Source organism: Nannospalax galili, unplaced genomic scaffold (genome assembly GCF_000622305.1).
Source record: "Nannospalax galili isolate Female #2095 unplaced genomic scaffold, S.galili_v1.0 scaffold31, whole genome shotgun sequence".
In the NCBI taxonomy this organism is placed as follows: domain Eukaryota; kingdom Metazoa; phylum Chordata; class Mammalia; order Rodentia; family Spalacidae; genus Nannospalax; species Nannospalax galili.
This window is the reverse complement of record NW_008332149.1, coordinates 4466685-4482646: the sequence shown is the minus strand read 5'-3', so window position 1 is coordinate 4482646 and position 15962 is coordinate 4466685. Positions and strand designations below refer to the sequence as shown.

Below are 15962 nucleotides of genomic sequence, written 5' to 3'. Positions count from 1 at the left end.
CTGGAGGAGGGAGGGGACAAACGGGCTGAGCTCTTTAAGCCACATACTGCACAACGGGCCACCATAGCTAAGCAGCTTCAAGGAACCTACAGTCTGGGTGTCCTCAACTCTTCCCTAGCAGGTAGAAGCGCCTTCTCATTTGGCCATGCTGCTGGCTGCAGGTCCAGCCCACCCTCAGTCCACCCTGCTAGGGAAGTAGGCCACCCACCTCCACACCCATCCTTCCCGGTAATCCTGGCTGCCATGTGGCCCTACTGGCAGGCAGCCCTGCCTCTCTTGGCTGCACAGGTGACTCACAGCCCTGTCACGCAGCAAAGAGCTTCCAGAGGCCTAACCAGGGCATAAGTTTGGTGTGGCTAGACTGTTCTCTTGTGCAGTTAGCAAGTGAGAGGGTCTGTAAACACCATGCAGGAAGTCTTGTTTATCTTCACCAACAGTGCCCTCCACAGTGAGGTTCTGAGGGGCTCAGTGCCTCATTCAAGTTTGCTAAGTAACTTAAGGCAGAGCTGGGGTTCAGAGCTGTCATTCTGCTCCAGGCTCCCCCAACTGGGAGAATGGCCCTCAATCCATGCTGAACCCCCAACTCTCTGCTGTACAGTGGGTGTGCGAGAGGACAGGCAGACTAGACTTGGGCTGCTACTTTCCATGGTGCAGCAGAATCCCCACAGCTCTACGTGTTCTTCAGAGTGACAGCCTCATGGGCACTCATGAGAAGGAGACCCTGAAGCCCAGGGTAGCGGTACCAGTCGATAGTGGATTTGCTGAAATATCCCCTTGTCCCCTAGAACTGCAGTTACAAAGGTTGTTAGCCGCCATGTGGGTGCTGGCAATCAAGCAGCCAGTGCTCTTAACTGCTGAGCCATCTCTCCAGTCCTCAGTGTAATATATTATAAATCAAGGACTGCAGTTCCCAATACTTCTCCACATCCCTGTTCCACCCTACCGCCCTGTTAACACCTTGATTTTAGACATCTGACCTACATAACCGTAAGAGAATAACTTTATGTTGCCGTAGGCCACCAAATATGTGATAATTGTTATAGCAGCCACAGGACACTAATATAACATCCCTTTAAAAGAGAAAATACTGCACTTTATAAGCTCAACATTTCATAATATAAGTCTTCGTGTTTCCCTTGTTTATTTCCCTTTGGGCTTTGTGGGTTGTCAGTAAAGTTCCATTTGAAAAACCCCTGCCAGGGTAAGCCAAGGCAAACACAGAGGCAGAAGCTGGCTTGGCCCACTCTTAACCAGAGAGAAGAAAGATCAGGGGCCTGGTGTGCATTGAGGGTGGGGCTTTGAGCCAAGAGAGCTGGTGTAACACCAGGCCCTGCAGCCTGCTGGCTCCAGGAACTAGACAAATTGCTAATGTTCCTGTTGTTTTAGATACAGTTTGTCACTCAGAGGTTGGTGTGCTGGAGGCTCCGTCCCCAGTGTAACGGTTCTGAGGAGGTGGAACTTCTAAGAGGTAGGTTATAGTGAAAGGACATTAGATCACTGTGGGCACATGCTTGGAAGGGATTAATGCCACTCTCAGAAGTAGGCAGGAGCTGGGGTGATGGCTCAGTGGGCAAAATGCTTGCTGTACAACCCTAATGAGCTAAGTTTGGATCTCCAGGACCTATGTAAAAGACAGAAGTGGTAGTAAGTGTCTATAACCCCAGTGCTTCTACAGGGGCATCAGGAGCAGAGACAGGAAACTCCCTGAAGCTCCTGGGCTAACTAGTCAGGTGTATACTGTTGGAAAACAGTAAGAGGCCCTGTCTTGAACAAGGTGGAAAGTGAGGATGGACGCCTGAGGCTGTCCTCTGACTTTCACACATGGACTGTGGTATATGTGTGCCCCACTCCTACATACACATCACACACAACAACATACCCACATAAACAGAATTTAAAAGGTAATATGATAAAAATAGAAAAATGAAAGAGTGGGTTCGGTCTTTGGGAGCAGGTTGGCTACTTCAAGGACAGGAGCTATGACGTAAGCTGAGCCTTCTCCACTCACTACCTTCCTTCTCTTGCCATTGATCTTCCATGTGTGTCACTTGCCACCTCAAATGCATTTCTGCCGTTTTATATGTGATGTCATCTTCTATTTTATGACATAGCCAGAGGCCCTCACTAGATGTGACTGCCTGAGCTTGGACTTTCTTACCTTCAAAACCATTAACCACAATAAACTTTTATTTACAGTTTATCCAGCTTTAACTGTTTTTGTTATAGTAACACAACTAAGACCACTCCCTAAATCTAAATCTCTTCATCTATTTACTCCGCAAAGAGTTAATTAAGCTTTGATTATGTCTTCCTCAGAAACTCTACCTTATTTTTTGAGACAAAGTCTCTCACTGAACCTGAAGCTCACTGATTTGGCTAGACTGGCCGTGGCCAGAGAGCCCCGGGGATGCCCCTGTCTCTCCCTTCCCAGCTCTGGAATTACAGACATGCACTGCTACATCTGTCTTTTTTACATGGGTTCTTAGGGTCTGAATTCAGGTCTCCGTGGTTGCGCAGCAAGAACTTTACCAACTGAGTCATCTCCCCAGTCCCTGGACTCCCACTTCTTGAGGGTTCCAGTGCTTCCCAATAGTGCCATGGGCTGGGTACCAGGTCTTAAACATATGAACCTTTAGGGACACACCAGGCCCAAACTATAGCACACTGACATTGTTCTGGGCCTCAGAGACACAATAATGCACAAAAGGCAAAAGTCCCAGGTCTCATGGAGTCTATATCCTAGAAAGGGAGAAATAGTAAGTATAGACTAAAAAAAATATAGTGTATGCTTATCCAAAATGCCAAGGAAAAATAATAATAAAGGGGCCAGAGGTCAAGACCAATATCCTTGGGTAGGTATGTGGCTAAATGTTTGAACTTCTGCTGCCCTACCTCCCAAGTGCTGGATGGGATTACAGGCATACACTGCCACATCTGGTTTTATAGCGCTGGAGACAGAATTCAGGACTTAGTCTGTGTTAGGCAAACACTCTACCAACTGAGTTATGTCTCCAGCCTGGCTCTGTGTCTTTTGCACAACACTTTACAGTTTACAAAGCTTCTTTATGCATTTCCCATAACTGTTGGGCTCCAAAGACATGCTGGGTAAGCATCCTGTGGCTGAAACGCTAAAGCAAGGAAGGCTGTTACTTTGTCCAAGTTGTCAGAGTCACTTTCTTCCTGTGTCCTCTAGCATGTTCTGGGAAGACTAGATGGGTGGTCTTGCCCCTTCCAGCCCTAAACATCAGGTCCAGTCACTCATGTAGGTGGAGCACCAGTGTGTGTTCCTGAGTCTGAAACAGACAGCCCAGACCTGGAGGAGACCACTGAAGTCAAGCTTCTAGTCTATCTACCCGCCACCCAGGGGGTACCCACAGTACCCCATGTTTCTAGGAAAGAAGGAAGCTTACTGCTGCCTCCAGGGAACAGTGGCCAGAGTGAGGCGTGATAGGTAATCTCAACTGACTACTTGGTGAGATCTAGAATCACCAAGGAGAGGAGCCTCTGAGCATGCCTGGGGAGGATTATCTTGATTAGGTTAACGGAGGTGAGAAGGCCTGCCCACCGTGGGTGGTACCACTTCCTGGGCTGAGGTCCTGAGTATAAAAACAGCTGAACACAAGCATTTATTGTTCCCCGCTTCCTGACTATGGATGCAAGATGACTAGCTGTTTCAAGCTCCCACTACCTTGATTCTCACCATGGTGGACTGTACCTCAAACCGTGAGCCACAATAATCCTTTCCTTCCCTAAGCTGTTTTTGTCAGGGTATTTTAGCATAGCAACAGAAAAGTAATATATTGGGTCAAGCTTAACAGAGTCGTCTCAGTCTGTTCTCCCATGGACCCAGATGGTTTGGTTGTCATTGTAGCGGTCAGTCTTGTTTTCACCTGAAGATACTGAGGTTTGGAAGGCAGGCACGTGGCTGCGGGCTGCTTAGAGTTGCCACAACACTGGCAGCCTGTGAGAGGCCCTTGGCAGGGCTGGCTAGCATTAGTCAGTGGCTGCTATTCCTGCCTGGTGGCTGCATTGCACTACAGGCACATCGTGCTGTTGCCCTGCTCCCTGAGCCCTAAGCGCTCGGGCATCCGTGAGTAGCTGGATGTTTTTTAGAGGTCCCTATTGCATATGATAACATCAAAGTTGTGGATGAACTGGGAGACATTTATGGTGATCAAGGACATATTCATCTTCACATTGAAGCAAATTTTGTTATTTTCTGCCCTGAACCAGGGCAAAAGTTAGTGGGTACAGTTAATAAAGTATTTTCTAGTCACATTGACTGCTTAGTACATGGGTTTTAATGTCTCTATCCCTAAACCAGAGCAGACGACGTTTGAGCAAAGGCAAACCTTGGAGATAAATGTGGGAGATGAACTGGAATTTGATGTATTTCTCTTAGATTTGGATTCTGCTGGAGTATTCTGCAGTCGAGGAAAACTAAATACTGAGAGTTTACAGTTCAAGAGCTCTGTCATTTCTGAAGACATAGCAGAAGTTGGTATTGAAGAAGTTGTTGAAAACTTTTCAAAGAAGAAAAAGAAAAAAATAAAAGAAAGACCCAGAAACATTATGAGACATGGTGCCACAGAGCTGGCAGACTGTGCAGATGTCACTGCAGAGGAAGAGGCCGACCTATAGAATAGTGACCACATGAACAGCCTCTGTGAGGATGAGCCAAAGAAGAAAAAGCAGGATGATCAGGACCCTGTTTTCCAAGCCACCAACTCCAGTGGCTACCAAAGTGACCATAAAAAGAAAAAAAGGAAAGAAAACACAGTGGAGAGGCTGGCCTGACCGCAGTTCCAGGGTCACCTAAGAAGAGAACGTAATTGTCTTTGTCAGTTGTTAAAATATTTACACACAGTGAATAAATAAATGTTTTGATTGTATGAGATGTTTATATGTACCAGAAGTTCACAAAACAGGAATGCTTAGTTAGCAATTGGAATGGTTTGTACCAAAATCACAAAACTGACTGAACGAATTTGGGAGATACCAATATTATTAAAGTGCCATTTTATTACATACAGTATAAAATGGCAACTGCTCTCACTCTTGACTTAGAGTCTCCCAGATGCCGCAGTCTCAGAATTCGTTAATTACATCATTACAAGAAACTGAATTTGGGGCTTTTGCTTTCTTTTTTTCTAGTAATAGATATTTTCATTGTTGTTTGTTTTTTCATTTTTATTGAATTTTTATGAATTTCATGCAATGTATTTTGATCGAATTTAGATCCCTTTCCCCATCTTTACTCCTACTACCCTCCACCAAATTTCATGTACTCTATTATGTGTGCGTGTATATACATACACACACACACACACACACACACACACACACACATAATATAAAGGCCTATAGAATCAAACTTGTGTCCCCCAAATGCCCTTCAGTGTGAGTTTGTCCATTGGAACCTGATCAGCCTAGCAAGAGTCTCACCCTTAAAATGAGATTAATTCCTCCCTCTGAGCAGCCATGGGTTACCAATAGTTTCTAGTTAGGGTTTCTTACCCATCCCCCTACATCCATGCTTAGATTTTCATGGAACTTATACATGATGTCACCATTGCTGTAAGTTCATATGAGTGACTGACCAACTGTCTGGAAGACACCATTTCCTGTGATCCTCCGCCACCTCAGGGTCATCTTTAGTCCCCTCTTCCACAGTGATCCCTCAGGGTGTCTGGCAAACACCTTTACCTGCTGAGCCATCTCGCTGGCCCCATAGATCCATTTTTATCTCTCCTTCCCCTCCTGCCCTCCTCCTCCTCCCTCCTCCCTTCCTCCTCCTCTTCCTTCTCTTCCCCTTTCTTCTCCTTCTTGTTCAATGGTGTCTCATTATGTTGAACATGAATTTGTGAATTCAAATTATCCTCCCACCTCAGTCTCCCATGCTATTGTCCCTATAGGCATGAAAGTCTGGGATCTCTGTAGAACCTTCTTGGAACTTACCATCCAGAGGAAAAGAGAATACATTTGCAGAGAGAAATGTAACAACTCACATGAATCTGCAGAAAGTAGCAGGTGTTAAGCCCACTCTATCACTGACCAGCAATCGGTGAGGTTAGAAAGGGCCATGTTTTTTAACAATACAAAACATTTCAAAATTAAACCTAGGGCCAAGAGTGGTGCCACCATTCCCAGTACTCAGGAGGCAGAGGCAGGTGAATCTTTATGAGACTGAGGCTAGCCAGGTACACATAAGTAAGTTCCAGGCCAGCTGGAGCTACAGGGAGACTCTGTCTCAAAAAGTTAAAATAATATTAATATTAACCCTAAGCAATTAATCCCCCAATCATCACCATTTTCCTTCTTGTTATAGTTTTTTGAGGCAGAGTCTCATTCTGTAGCCTATGCACAGGCTTTGAACTCACAGCTGTCCTCCTGGCCTTAGCCTCTCAAGTGCTGGGATCACAGGTAGAAGCTGCACTCCTGGCTTGAAATTCTTCATAACAGGGGTCCAATCTTTGGGCTTCCTCTGTTGCTTTCTAGGTGGCATGTGTGTTTATTAAGAGCTCCAGCTTTGGACCCAGAGAGATCTGAGGTTGAATTCCGGCTCTGCCATTTACTGACTGCATGACTTAAGCAATTTATTTAGTCTCTCTGAGTCTGGGTCCTCATCTGTCCAGCAGCTCTAAACCACACCCACCTCCTCATGAGAGGCTGGGGCGGCCACTGGAGGAAATCCACCCTCAGCAGGTTTGCTTCTTCCTAGGGAGCACCTGGGGTGCATTTCATAGTAAGTGGTACAGATGTCTGGACCAGAAATGACCAGCACCTCTGGGCCTCTGAATCCCTTCATCCCTAAACTCTGGGGGAAACAGGGTGAACAGGGAGTCTCTTCATTTTTTATTTTTCTTAAAACATTTATTTTATTTTTAATTGTGTCCGTGTGTGTGTGTGTGTGTGTGTGTGTTCAGTGAGTGCAGGTGCCCTCAGAGGCTGGAGGTGGCAGATACCCTGGGGCTGTAGTCACAGGCAGTTGTGAGCTGCCTGACTGGGGTCCTCTGCAACAACACCATGTTCTCTTAACCCTGGAGCCATCTCTCCAGTCCCTCTTCCTTTTTTCCTGATGTGGGTAGTAGTTCATTTTCCAAACTGCCTCCAGGGGACATTCCAGGGTCAACAAACTCCAGAGACCTCCGACCCTCTCAACCCCTGTCTCCTCAGGCTGGTCCTGGAAGGGATATGACCCTAAGTGACAGCCGGAGGAGTTGGGCCCTAGCATCTTCCTGGCTGTTCCTTTGTCGGCCCTCTTGTGCCCTTTTCTTCCCTGTGGCTCTGACTGTTCCTGTCTCTGTTTCTGGTCTAGTCTTCCTACACCTGTCTCCTACATCTCTGCGGCTCAGGCTTTGGCTATCAGGGACACTCAGAGTTTCTCTCCTGCTAAACTGGCTTCAGCAGTGCCCCTCACCCCCAGGTCTCCAGTCTCTGAAAAGGCATTAATCTCTGTGTGCCAAACCCCAGCCCTCAGGGGTCCCCAGGAAGATGGAATCTGGGGTCCCAGAGGCCAAGCCACAGAAACTGCTATGAAGCAATCTGGGGTCCCCAGTTGCCGCAGCTCTGCCTGCTCCTTCATTCGGACACTTAACTGATTTACTTCTAACACATAGCACATGGAGCAACAATCAGCATCACTCCCTCTCTCCCCAGGCTACCTTCCTTCCCTAGAACTATGTTGTCCAAATGCCTCTTGTCTCTAGAACTGGGAAGGGATGGTTCAGTGCCATCTGGGCCTGCAGGATCTGAGGGCAAAAATCAGGCTTTCTGTTTCTTTCCCCATGGCTCATCCAGCCCACCACAGTTTGGAGCTGGCTATGTTTGGCACACCCCGGGCTTGAATGTGTAATGTGAACTGAAGTAACAAGATTTGTGAGGATGGGGTTCTCCTGCATGCACAAGGAGACCCTTCTCGCAGACTTCTGCTTAGTGGGAGCAATGGGGAATCCCAGGCATGATAGATGCCCCACCCTGGCAGCCATGCCCTAGCTGGAGGCATGGCTGGCTTTAGATTCAACTACAGGGCTTGGGGTGTTCCACTGTACCACCCTTGGCACACAGTTCCACCTGGCCCAGTGGACCAGTGCCCCAGGCATCTCTGGGCAGCTGCCTGAGACCTTCCAAGTTCAGCTCTTTGTGATTTCCAGTTGTGCAGCTGTCCATGCCCTGTGTTGACTGGAAGTGGGTTGGCACAGAACTAACCAAGCAGCTCCAGCCAACTTCCTGGCCGTCTAGCTCTTCATTCTATAGCCCTCTCTATGCCAGGCCCTCCAGAGGGAGCCCACATCAGCAAACAGAAGAAAGAAATAAAGAAAAAAATATCACAGTGACAGGGTGGGGGACTTGGTGGATTTGTAGGCCAGGTTCTTGGGGGTTCAAAGAGATCCTTTCACACAGACCAGCCTTGGTCTGTGACAGGCTTGGGCATCTTTAACTTTGCCAAGTTACTAGTGCAGCCAGTAACTTGGCAATGGCTGAGCACTCGATGATGGTTCCAAAAACAGAGGGTTTTGAGGTTGGAAAGTGTACTCCAGAGACTTTGTTCGTGGTGTTTGTGAGCGATGCACAGATAATCCTACACGAACGTTGAAGAGTTTGAACGATTTAAACACAATGCAGTGAGCAAGTGCAAGGCCAGGCAGCTTGGGCTGTGGGCAGTGCATTCAGAAAAGACCCCTTCACAGCTGGTCTTGAAGGTGAGCACTGGGGCCACTTCCAGAGAACTGGGAGGGGGTTGATGCTGCCACAGCTCTTTCAAAGCAGAATTTGTGGAAATTCTAAGAAACTCCAGAAGGAACGATTACTTCAAACAAACCTTTTGGGTCAAGTGTGGTATATACCTATAATCTCAGAACTTTGAGGCAGAGGCAGGAAGACCACTGTAAGTTGAAGGCAAGCCTAGTCTACATAGTGAGTGAGTTCCAGGTTAGCCAGGAATAGATAGGGAGACCCTGTCTAAAATAATAATAGTAATAATATCATTATATATTATAGATATGTGTATATGTATACATGTATGCACATATCTTTTTATTTTCTAAAAACTGATTGCAGCATTTCTCTCCCTCTAGCTGTGCTCAATAGATGTGTTTCTTCGCTTCCCCCACCCTACCTGCTCAGGCAAAAAAGAAACCATCAGCGACCAGAAGTCAGGAAGGAATTCAGGGCCCTGACATTTTTCTTCCTAGAGACCCCACTGGTCTCCAGAAGCATTATAGGTCACCTCTGCCTGATAATAGCACTAATGTACTATTAAGGGTTAAACAGCAAGCTTTTGGGGGAGAAGGGCAAAAGCCCTGGTCCACAGCAGTCACTAGTTTCTGTCATTTAAACGTCCCTACCGCAGCTGGCTTCACACTGCCAGTGTGCAGCTGGGAAGAGATACTTGTAATGAGCTCTCCCAAGTCTGTCTTGCTGGATCCCACATGCGCTGTGGGACCATTATGGAATGGATGCAAATGACCTCCTGATGGCCTCTTGTCCCCAGGGGTAGGACAGTTGACCTCGTTTCCTTGTGAGGAACTTTGTTCTAGACCAGTTTTTACTCTTACCCCTCAATCCCTGGTCCACCTACTGCCCCCACTTTCGTCCCAGCAGCACAGAAAGAAAGCGTCAAACGGTCTTCATCCGAACACATTATGCAGCTGGCCACAATAATATGTCCTCCGCTTTTCTCGTGGAACTATAACCAGAGGAAATCAATTTATTTTGATTTTCTTCCAGATCTGCAAAAAGAAACTACATGCTTGTCATAGAATGTGGACAGTGAGGGAGGTGGTGAGAGGGTAACTTTGAAGACACAGACCCCCCCACTGAAGTGGCCAGAGTAGTGTAGGCTGCCAAGGTCCTATCCTATATATACGTGTCATGGTTGGGGAGGCTGGATGGGCTCAGGAAAGGGCGAGAAGGTGAGTCTGGGCTAGAGGTCAGTCTGGAACCTTGGGAGATTACAGAGAAAAGGAAGGCTCTATAGAGTCTCAGGGAAGGGATCCCATGCACTAACTGAGGGTCCCCAAGTGCAAGGCTCACACCAGAAGCTCACGTAAATACAGAGCTACAACTCTGTCCATTTGACAGAAAGAGAAGTACCCACTTTTAATGGACAAGCAGGCAAGTTCATGTCCATCCCACACAGGATGCCTCTTCTCTCTGAGGTGAGAGGCCAGTTGGTCTCATGCCCTGCTTGTTAAAAAACACTTTTTGCCATTGCCTGCCTTATGATGTTTGTGCATATAATTTCCCATCGACCTGGGCCCTCCACAGAGGCCAACTGGTGGGTAAGACATGATGCTAGAGCTCAGAAATCAGTTCCCACTCAGTGGGGGAACCTGGCCATATGGATGTTCAGCACTGTCCCTTCCTGGGGTGTCTCCAAGGGAAGTTTTACTGAAGCAGGATACTTGCTTGATGAGGATTTAGATTACTGGCCCTGAGTAACAGAGATTCCTCAAACTGAGAAGGAAGAGGGGGAAGTTCATGGAACTGGAGGAAAGCAGATTAGCCCTTTGTCAGGTCTCAGAACCTCTGGGTAAAGCTCAGTCCTCACTGAACCAAAGGAAGCTTTGGGCTGACCCTGGCCTTGACATGGAGGAGGATGGACACCTGTTGCCAGTCAGTCTTCCCAGTGGTTCTTGGGTACATTTTGGGCATTTCCAGAGGTGGTCACATGATTACAAATGAGAGTCAATTTCCTCCTTAGAAAAAGTTAGCAGCTGAACTAGATATACACTGTTTCCCCCAACACAGGTGGGAGGAAGAAAGACTGAGCGTCCGTGTCCCCTCTCCCAGCTTCCCCCAGTGTGAGCATCTCATATTGAGACCAACCTTAATAACCACATTGACTACCGACATGCAGAACTGGTCCGGCCCTTCGAGGAGCCCTCCTGTGCTGTTTTGGGGCCAATCCCACATCCCTCTGCACTTTCACCTGTTCAGTAATCTGTTCTGCATCTCTAAAAGTTTGTCGTTTCAAGAATGTCCAATAAACGGAGTCATATAGCCTCTGAAGCCTTTTGGGATTGTTCTTTTGATTTTTTTTTTTTTTTGAGACAAGGGGCTCCTGTATTCCAGGCTGGCTTTGAGATTATTATGTAGTTTAGGATGAACTTAAACTTCTGATTCTCTTACTACCATCTTCTAAGAATAGGGATTACATGCCTGAGGGTGGTGTGTACATATAGATTTAAACATTTACATTGTGTGTGTGCATGTGTGTGTGTGTGTGTGTGTGTGTGTAGGTACCATGACACACACATGTGGCAGTCAGAAGATAACTTGCTGGAGCCAGGTCTCTTCTATCATATGGGTTTCGGGGATTGAACTCAGGTCATCAGGCTTGGTGTCTGTGCCCTACCTGCTGAGCTACCTTGCCTGCCCCATGTTCAGGTTTTATGTACCCTGGGGATTCACCTCAGGGCTTCCTGCTTATTAGGGAAACACTCTACCAGCTGTGCATCCCCAGACCCAGTCCTTGTTTTGTTTAGATGCGTTCTCACTAAGAAGCCCAGGCTGACCTCTAACTAGCAACAATCCTCCGGCTTCAGCCTCCAGAGTGCTGGGATTATTACTGATGTATGTGAAGACACCTGGTTTAGGATTATGATTTTTTTCACTCAGTAAAATTCACTGTCACATTATCAGATTGCCATGTGTGTTAGTTTCCCATCACTGTGACAACATGTCTGATATAAACAACTTAAAGGAGGAAAGGCTTATTTTGGGTTATTTTTTCAGTCCATCATGGGGGGCGGGCATGGCAAAGCAGAAGAGGTCATAGCATGGCTGTCAGGAAGCAGAGAAAGAAAATAACTGTTTTCTCACTACCTTGGAGGGTACCCTTCCCATTGTCCCCTTTGACTCCAAGCAGGCCACAGTCTATTTTATTTATTTATTTACTCATTTTATTTATCTATTTACTTATTTATTTATTTATTTATTTTGAGGCAGGGTCTCATGTAGCCCAGCCTGGCCTCAAATTACCTATGTAGCAGACAATGACTTTTGAGCTCCTGATTCTCCTGCCTCTACCTCCTGAGTGCTGGGACTGCAGGCATGTGGCACCATGCCAGGGTTTGTGCGGTGCTGGAAATTGAAACTGGGGCCATGCACATACTAGGTAAGCACTTACCAACTGAGCTCCAGTACTGTTTGGTTTTCTACTGTTGAGTAATGAGAGTTATATATCAGGTAGCCCTGATCACTGTATTAATCATGTTGAATGACTGAAGTGTTAGACCCCTGTTCTTCAGCTTTCCTTGTGAATATGCACACACACATCCCATGAAGAAATGGCGGGACATGCATCTAGAGGGTGAACTAACTTCTGGATTTCTGCAGCAAAGATCCTTTGCAAGGCTATTTCTGTTGTCCTTAGATCTCTTCAAATCCCCTGAAGGCATGCTGGGTAGCCAGCTACAGAAGCTTCAGGTCACCTTTCTGGTCTTGGTACCTCAGTGATAACAAAGGGTTTCCACTTCTCCTGGGCAGCAGATCCAGCCCATTCCCGAGACTCTTCCAAAAAGATCCTCAGGGATTTAGCTCAGTTGGTAGAGTATTTGCCCAGCATACACAAAGCCTGGGGTTCAATTCAAAGCATCACATAAAACTTGGTGTAGAGATGTGCATCTGTAATCATAGCACTTGGAAAGTGGGGGCAGGGATGTTAGAAGTTCAAGGTCATCCTCAGCTGTAGATAAGCAAGCTCAAGGACAGTCTGGAATACATGAGGTCTGGAAAAAAAGCCCCCCAGGCAAACTGCCTTTGGACTTTTGCTGTTACACCCCACCCTTTCGTTCTTTACTGCAGGTGCCTTCCGATCAACTTTTGACATCCATATGGCAAGCTCTTCCACAGAGCACAAAACCAATGGCTGAAAAGATGGCCACCAGAGAGTGCACAGTCCAATTTAGACAACATGTCGGCAGGAACAGGAGAATGTTGAGGGCTGTAGACCAGCAGCACCAGCCAAGAGCACTCAGGGTTTTAGGAAAATATTTCAGGAACAAGTCTGTTGACTTATATGCTGCTGGGAAGCCTTGAATGGGGGTGTGCACAAGACTGAAGTCTACATAGACACAGAGGTGCAGTGAAGGGGGTTCACCACTGGGTGCCAGTGCCCCACACTCACTTCAGGTCTCTGTTGGGGTGGGGAGACACATGTCACATAGCCTCTGCCCCTCATCTTCTGTACTGAAGGAAAGAAGAAATTAGCCCACCCCTCCCCACTGCAGAGTGAGCTGTGGTACGTCTAGTAAGGTTGCAGAGTTAACAGCATCTTACAATCTTTTTCCTACATTAATGAGAAAAAAAAGGGGGTCCAGTGAATTGATTTGACCTCTTGTAAAGCTCTGGTTTCTACAGTCTGGACTTGAGCACAACTAAAACACCAGAGAATTCTTTCCCCTGTTGCACCGGAAGGATGCCTGATTGTTCCCCACTCTGATTCCACACACAGCCCAACTCTGGGGACACAAGGTGAGTCTTTACTGAGTTCCTTTACACGACTGTCTCGAAAAATGCATTTAGTGGCCTTCTTCTTCCTCCATCCTTCCCATCACCCGACTTCCTTGGGCCCCTACGGGGGTGTGGGGGGTGGGGGGGTGTTCTTGTTAGAAGGGGCACTCTCCAAGCCAAGCCGTCTTTCAGATGAGCTGCCAAGTGAGTTTGTTTGCTTTGCTTTTTCATCTAGACCCCAAACACCTCAAAATCAGCACCTGTGATTTTTCCTAACACAGCCTTTGAACTTGCCACAAGTTAAAACATGGGTTTCATTTCTTAGTTGTAATTCAGGTCGCCTTCCACCACACAGCTTGAGTCCAAGAAACACCTTGGTCCTCCCTTCCTCCCTTATTCCAACACAACCAAAGTCGAAGAAGAATTTCTCAGCACCCTCCTTGGCTCCGTGTTCACACTCTGAAGGGAATAAAGCCAGGGCCGCCTCGCCCTCCTCCCTCACGTCTGAGCGCAGAACACCATAAACAGCAACCGTGCTGAGGCAGGCAGACGGGTACATCGGGATGGGACAGATGTAATTAGCAGCATTATTTCTTTGTGTGTGCAGAATAGATAGCAGGATGCCACCACCCACAGGATGCCTTGGCAGATGTACCATCACTCATATTCACAAACAATTCAATGGGGCTTTGAAAAGTGCCTGTAACAAGCGGAGAAAGGCATGGAAAAAAACCAGACTGACGATTCAGCCTGGTTCCAAAGTTACTTGAGAGTTGCTCTGAGGACAGAGAAGCCAAACCAAGTTCCAAAGGATGGAGCCTGGTGTTCGCAGGGCTGTAGCAGGGCATTATGGGAAGAGTACCAGGTGCCAAGTCTGAAAAAGGAAGCGTAGACACCAGTGGCTCCTCACATAGCCTCTCCCTCTGGAATCGCTTTTCTCATTTGTTTAGTGGGCTATGGATCCCAGTGTGTCTGTCTCTGACCCACAGAGTGTGTCTCCAGGATTCCTTGGAAGTGGAAGTATCTGTGACCTACAGCAGGGCGCCTCAGGCTTGTTCTACAGCTACAAGGGTAGGGTATCATTCATGGGATGAATTAGCTGAACAAGGCAGCACTCTAGCCCACATCCCATGATGGTGTACATCCATCTCTCCACAGTGGAAGCCCTCATGTAGCCCAAGGGCACATAAAGTAAGCATCCTAAAACCCAGAACCTACATGGTCCAGTCTAGCACTGCATTGAATAAGCATAGTCCAGTGCGTTCTGCTCCCACCCCTCCATTCCTGATGACAGCCCAAATCCAAGTTCTGGGAACCCAGTAGCATCCCTGTTTTTCTCAGCACATATGCACATACATTTATACACACATGAATACATATATATGTATATATACATATGTATGTATATATATGCCCCCCCCACAAGATCATGAATGTTTTCTCTGACATTCCAACTGACCTCTCTTCTCCCATAAGATTTCTGTGGAGCATGTTTGATAGACAGGAAAGGACCAGGGCCTCAGCATGGAGACTTCTAACTAAGAAATGACAGTGGGTCCTGGGCAGGGAGTCCAAAGACCTGGTTTCTCTGTCTACAATCTGGCACTGGCAGCCCCATACCCCTCTCTGTCTGCTTTCCTCTCTAGACAAGGAAGGCTGGTCAAGGCTTGCTGTTCTTTAGAGATCTTGTCATCCTCCATGGTTGCTAAACTGATGGTGAAAGCACCTGAGGTGGCCTGGGGGTTAACAACTATATAACCAGCCATCTGTGGATGAAAGAGTGGAAACAGCTAAAGGACTCAGAGGGAGCACATGATTTCTGGTCCCTAAACTGTGTCAATCCTCAGAGGGAATGGGCCACAGGCATGTTACATTCTGAGGACTGACCCATAGGCATCTTCAAACTAGGGCCATCCATCAGTGTTCTCCAAGCATGACTGTATAGGAAAGGGGTAAAAGAGCAGGCTTGGAGAGTCCTTGCTTTGCATGTTCTAAAGTAAGTCTGGCCCTAGATGGAAATCCGGGGAAACCTACTCCAGGTCCTGGAATATGCTGCCTGATATCAGCACAGGTCAGGGACCATGTGCTAATAATGTGGTCTATGGTGGAAGCACTGGGTGATGGAATTAGTTGACCCTTGTGAGGCTAGAGACTGAGTATTAGCAGTTCAGTCTGAGATCAGACACATGGATGCTCCATGTATGTGACTGACCCTCAATATAAAAAGTCCTGGGGGTTGGGTAGATGGCTCAGTCAGTAAAGTACTTGCCTTGCAAGCATGAGGACCTGAGTTCAGTCCCCCCGAACCCACATAAAAAAGCCAGGCCTGGTGGTAATTCCAGTGCTGGGGAGGTAGAGACTGGTGAATCCTGGGACTCACTGGCCAGTCAGCCTCCAGTGAGAGACCCTGTCTCAAAAATAAAATAAAGGTTAACACAAGAGGAAATTCATATCGGGTGCTATAAACCTGGTCAAAAGCCCAAGGCTGGGGAGGTCATAGGCCC

At 47.2% G+C, this 15962-nt stretch overlaps 1 pseudogene; it reads left to right on the top strand.

Moving 5' to 3' along the window:
• Positions 1 to 243: 243 nt before the first annotated feature.
• Positions 244 to 4845, top strand: LOC103729318 (annotated as a pseudogene).
• The last annotated feature ends 11117 nt before the right edge of the window (positions 4846 to 15962 follow it).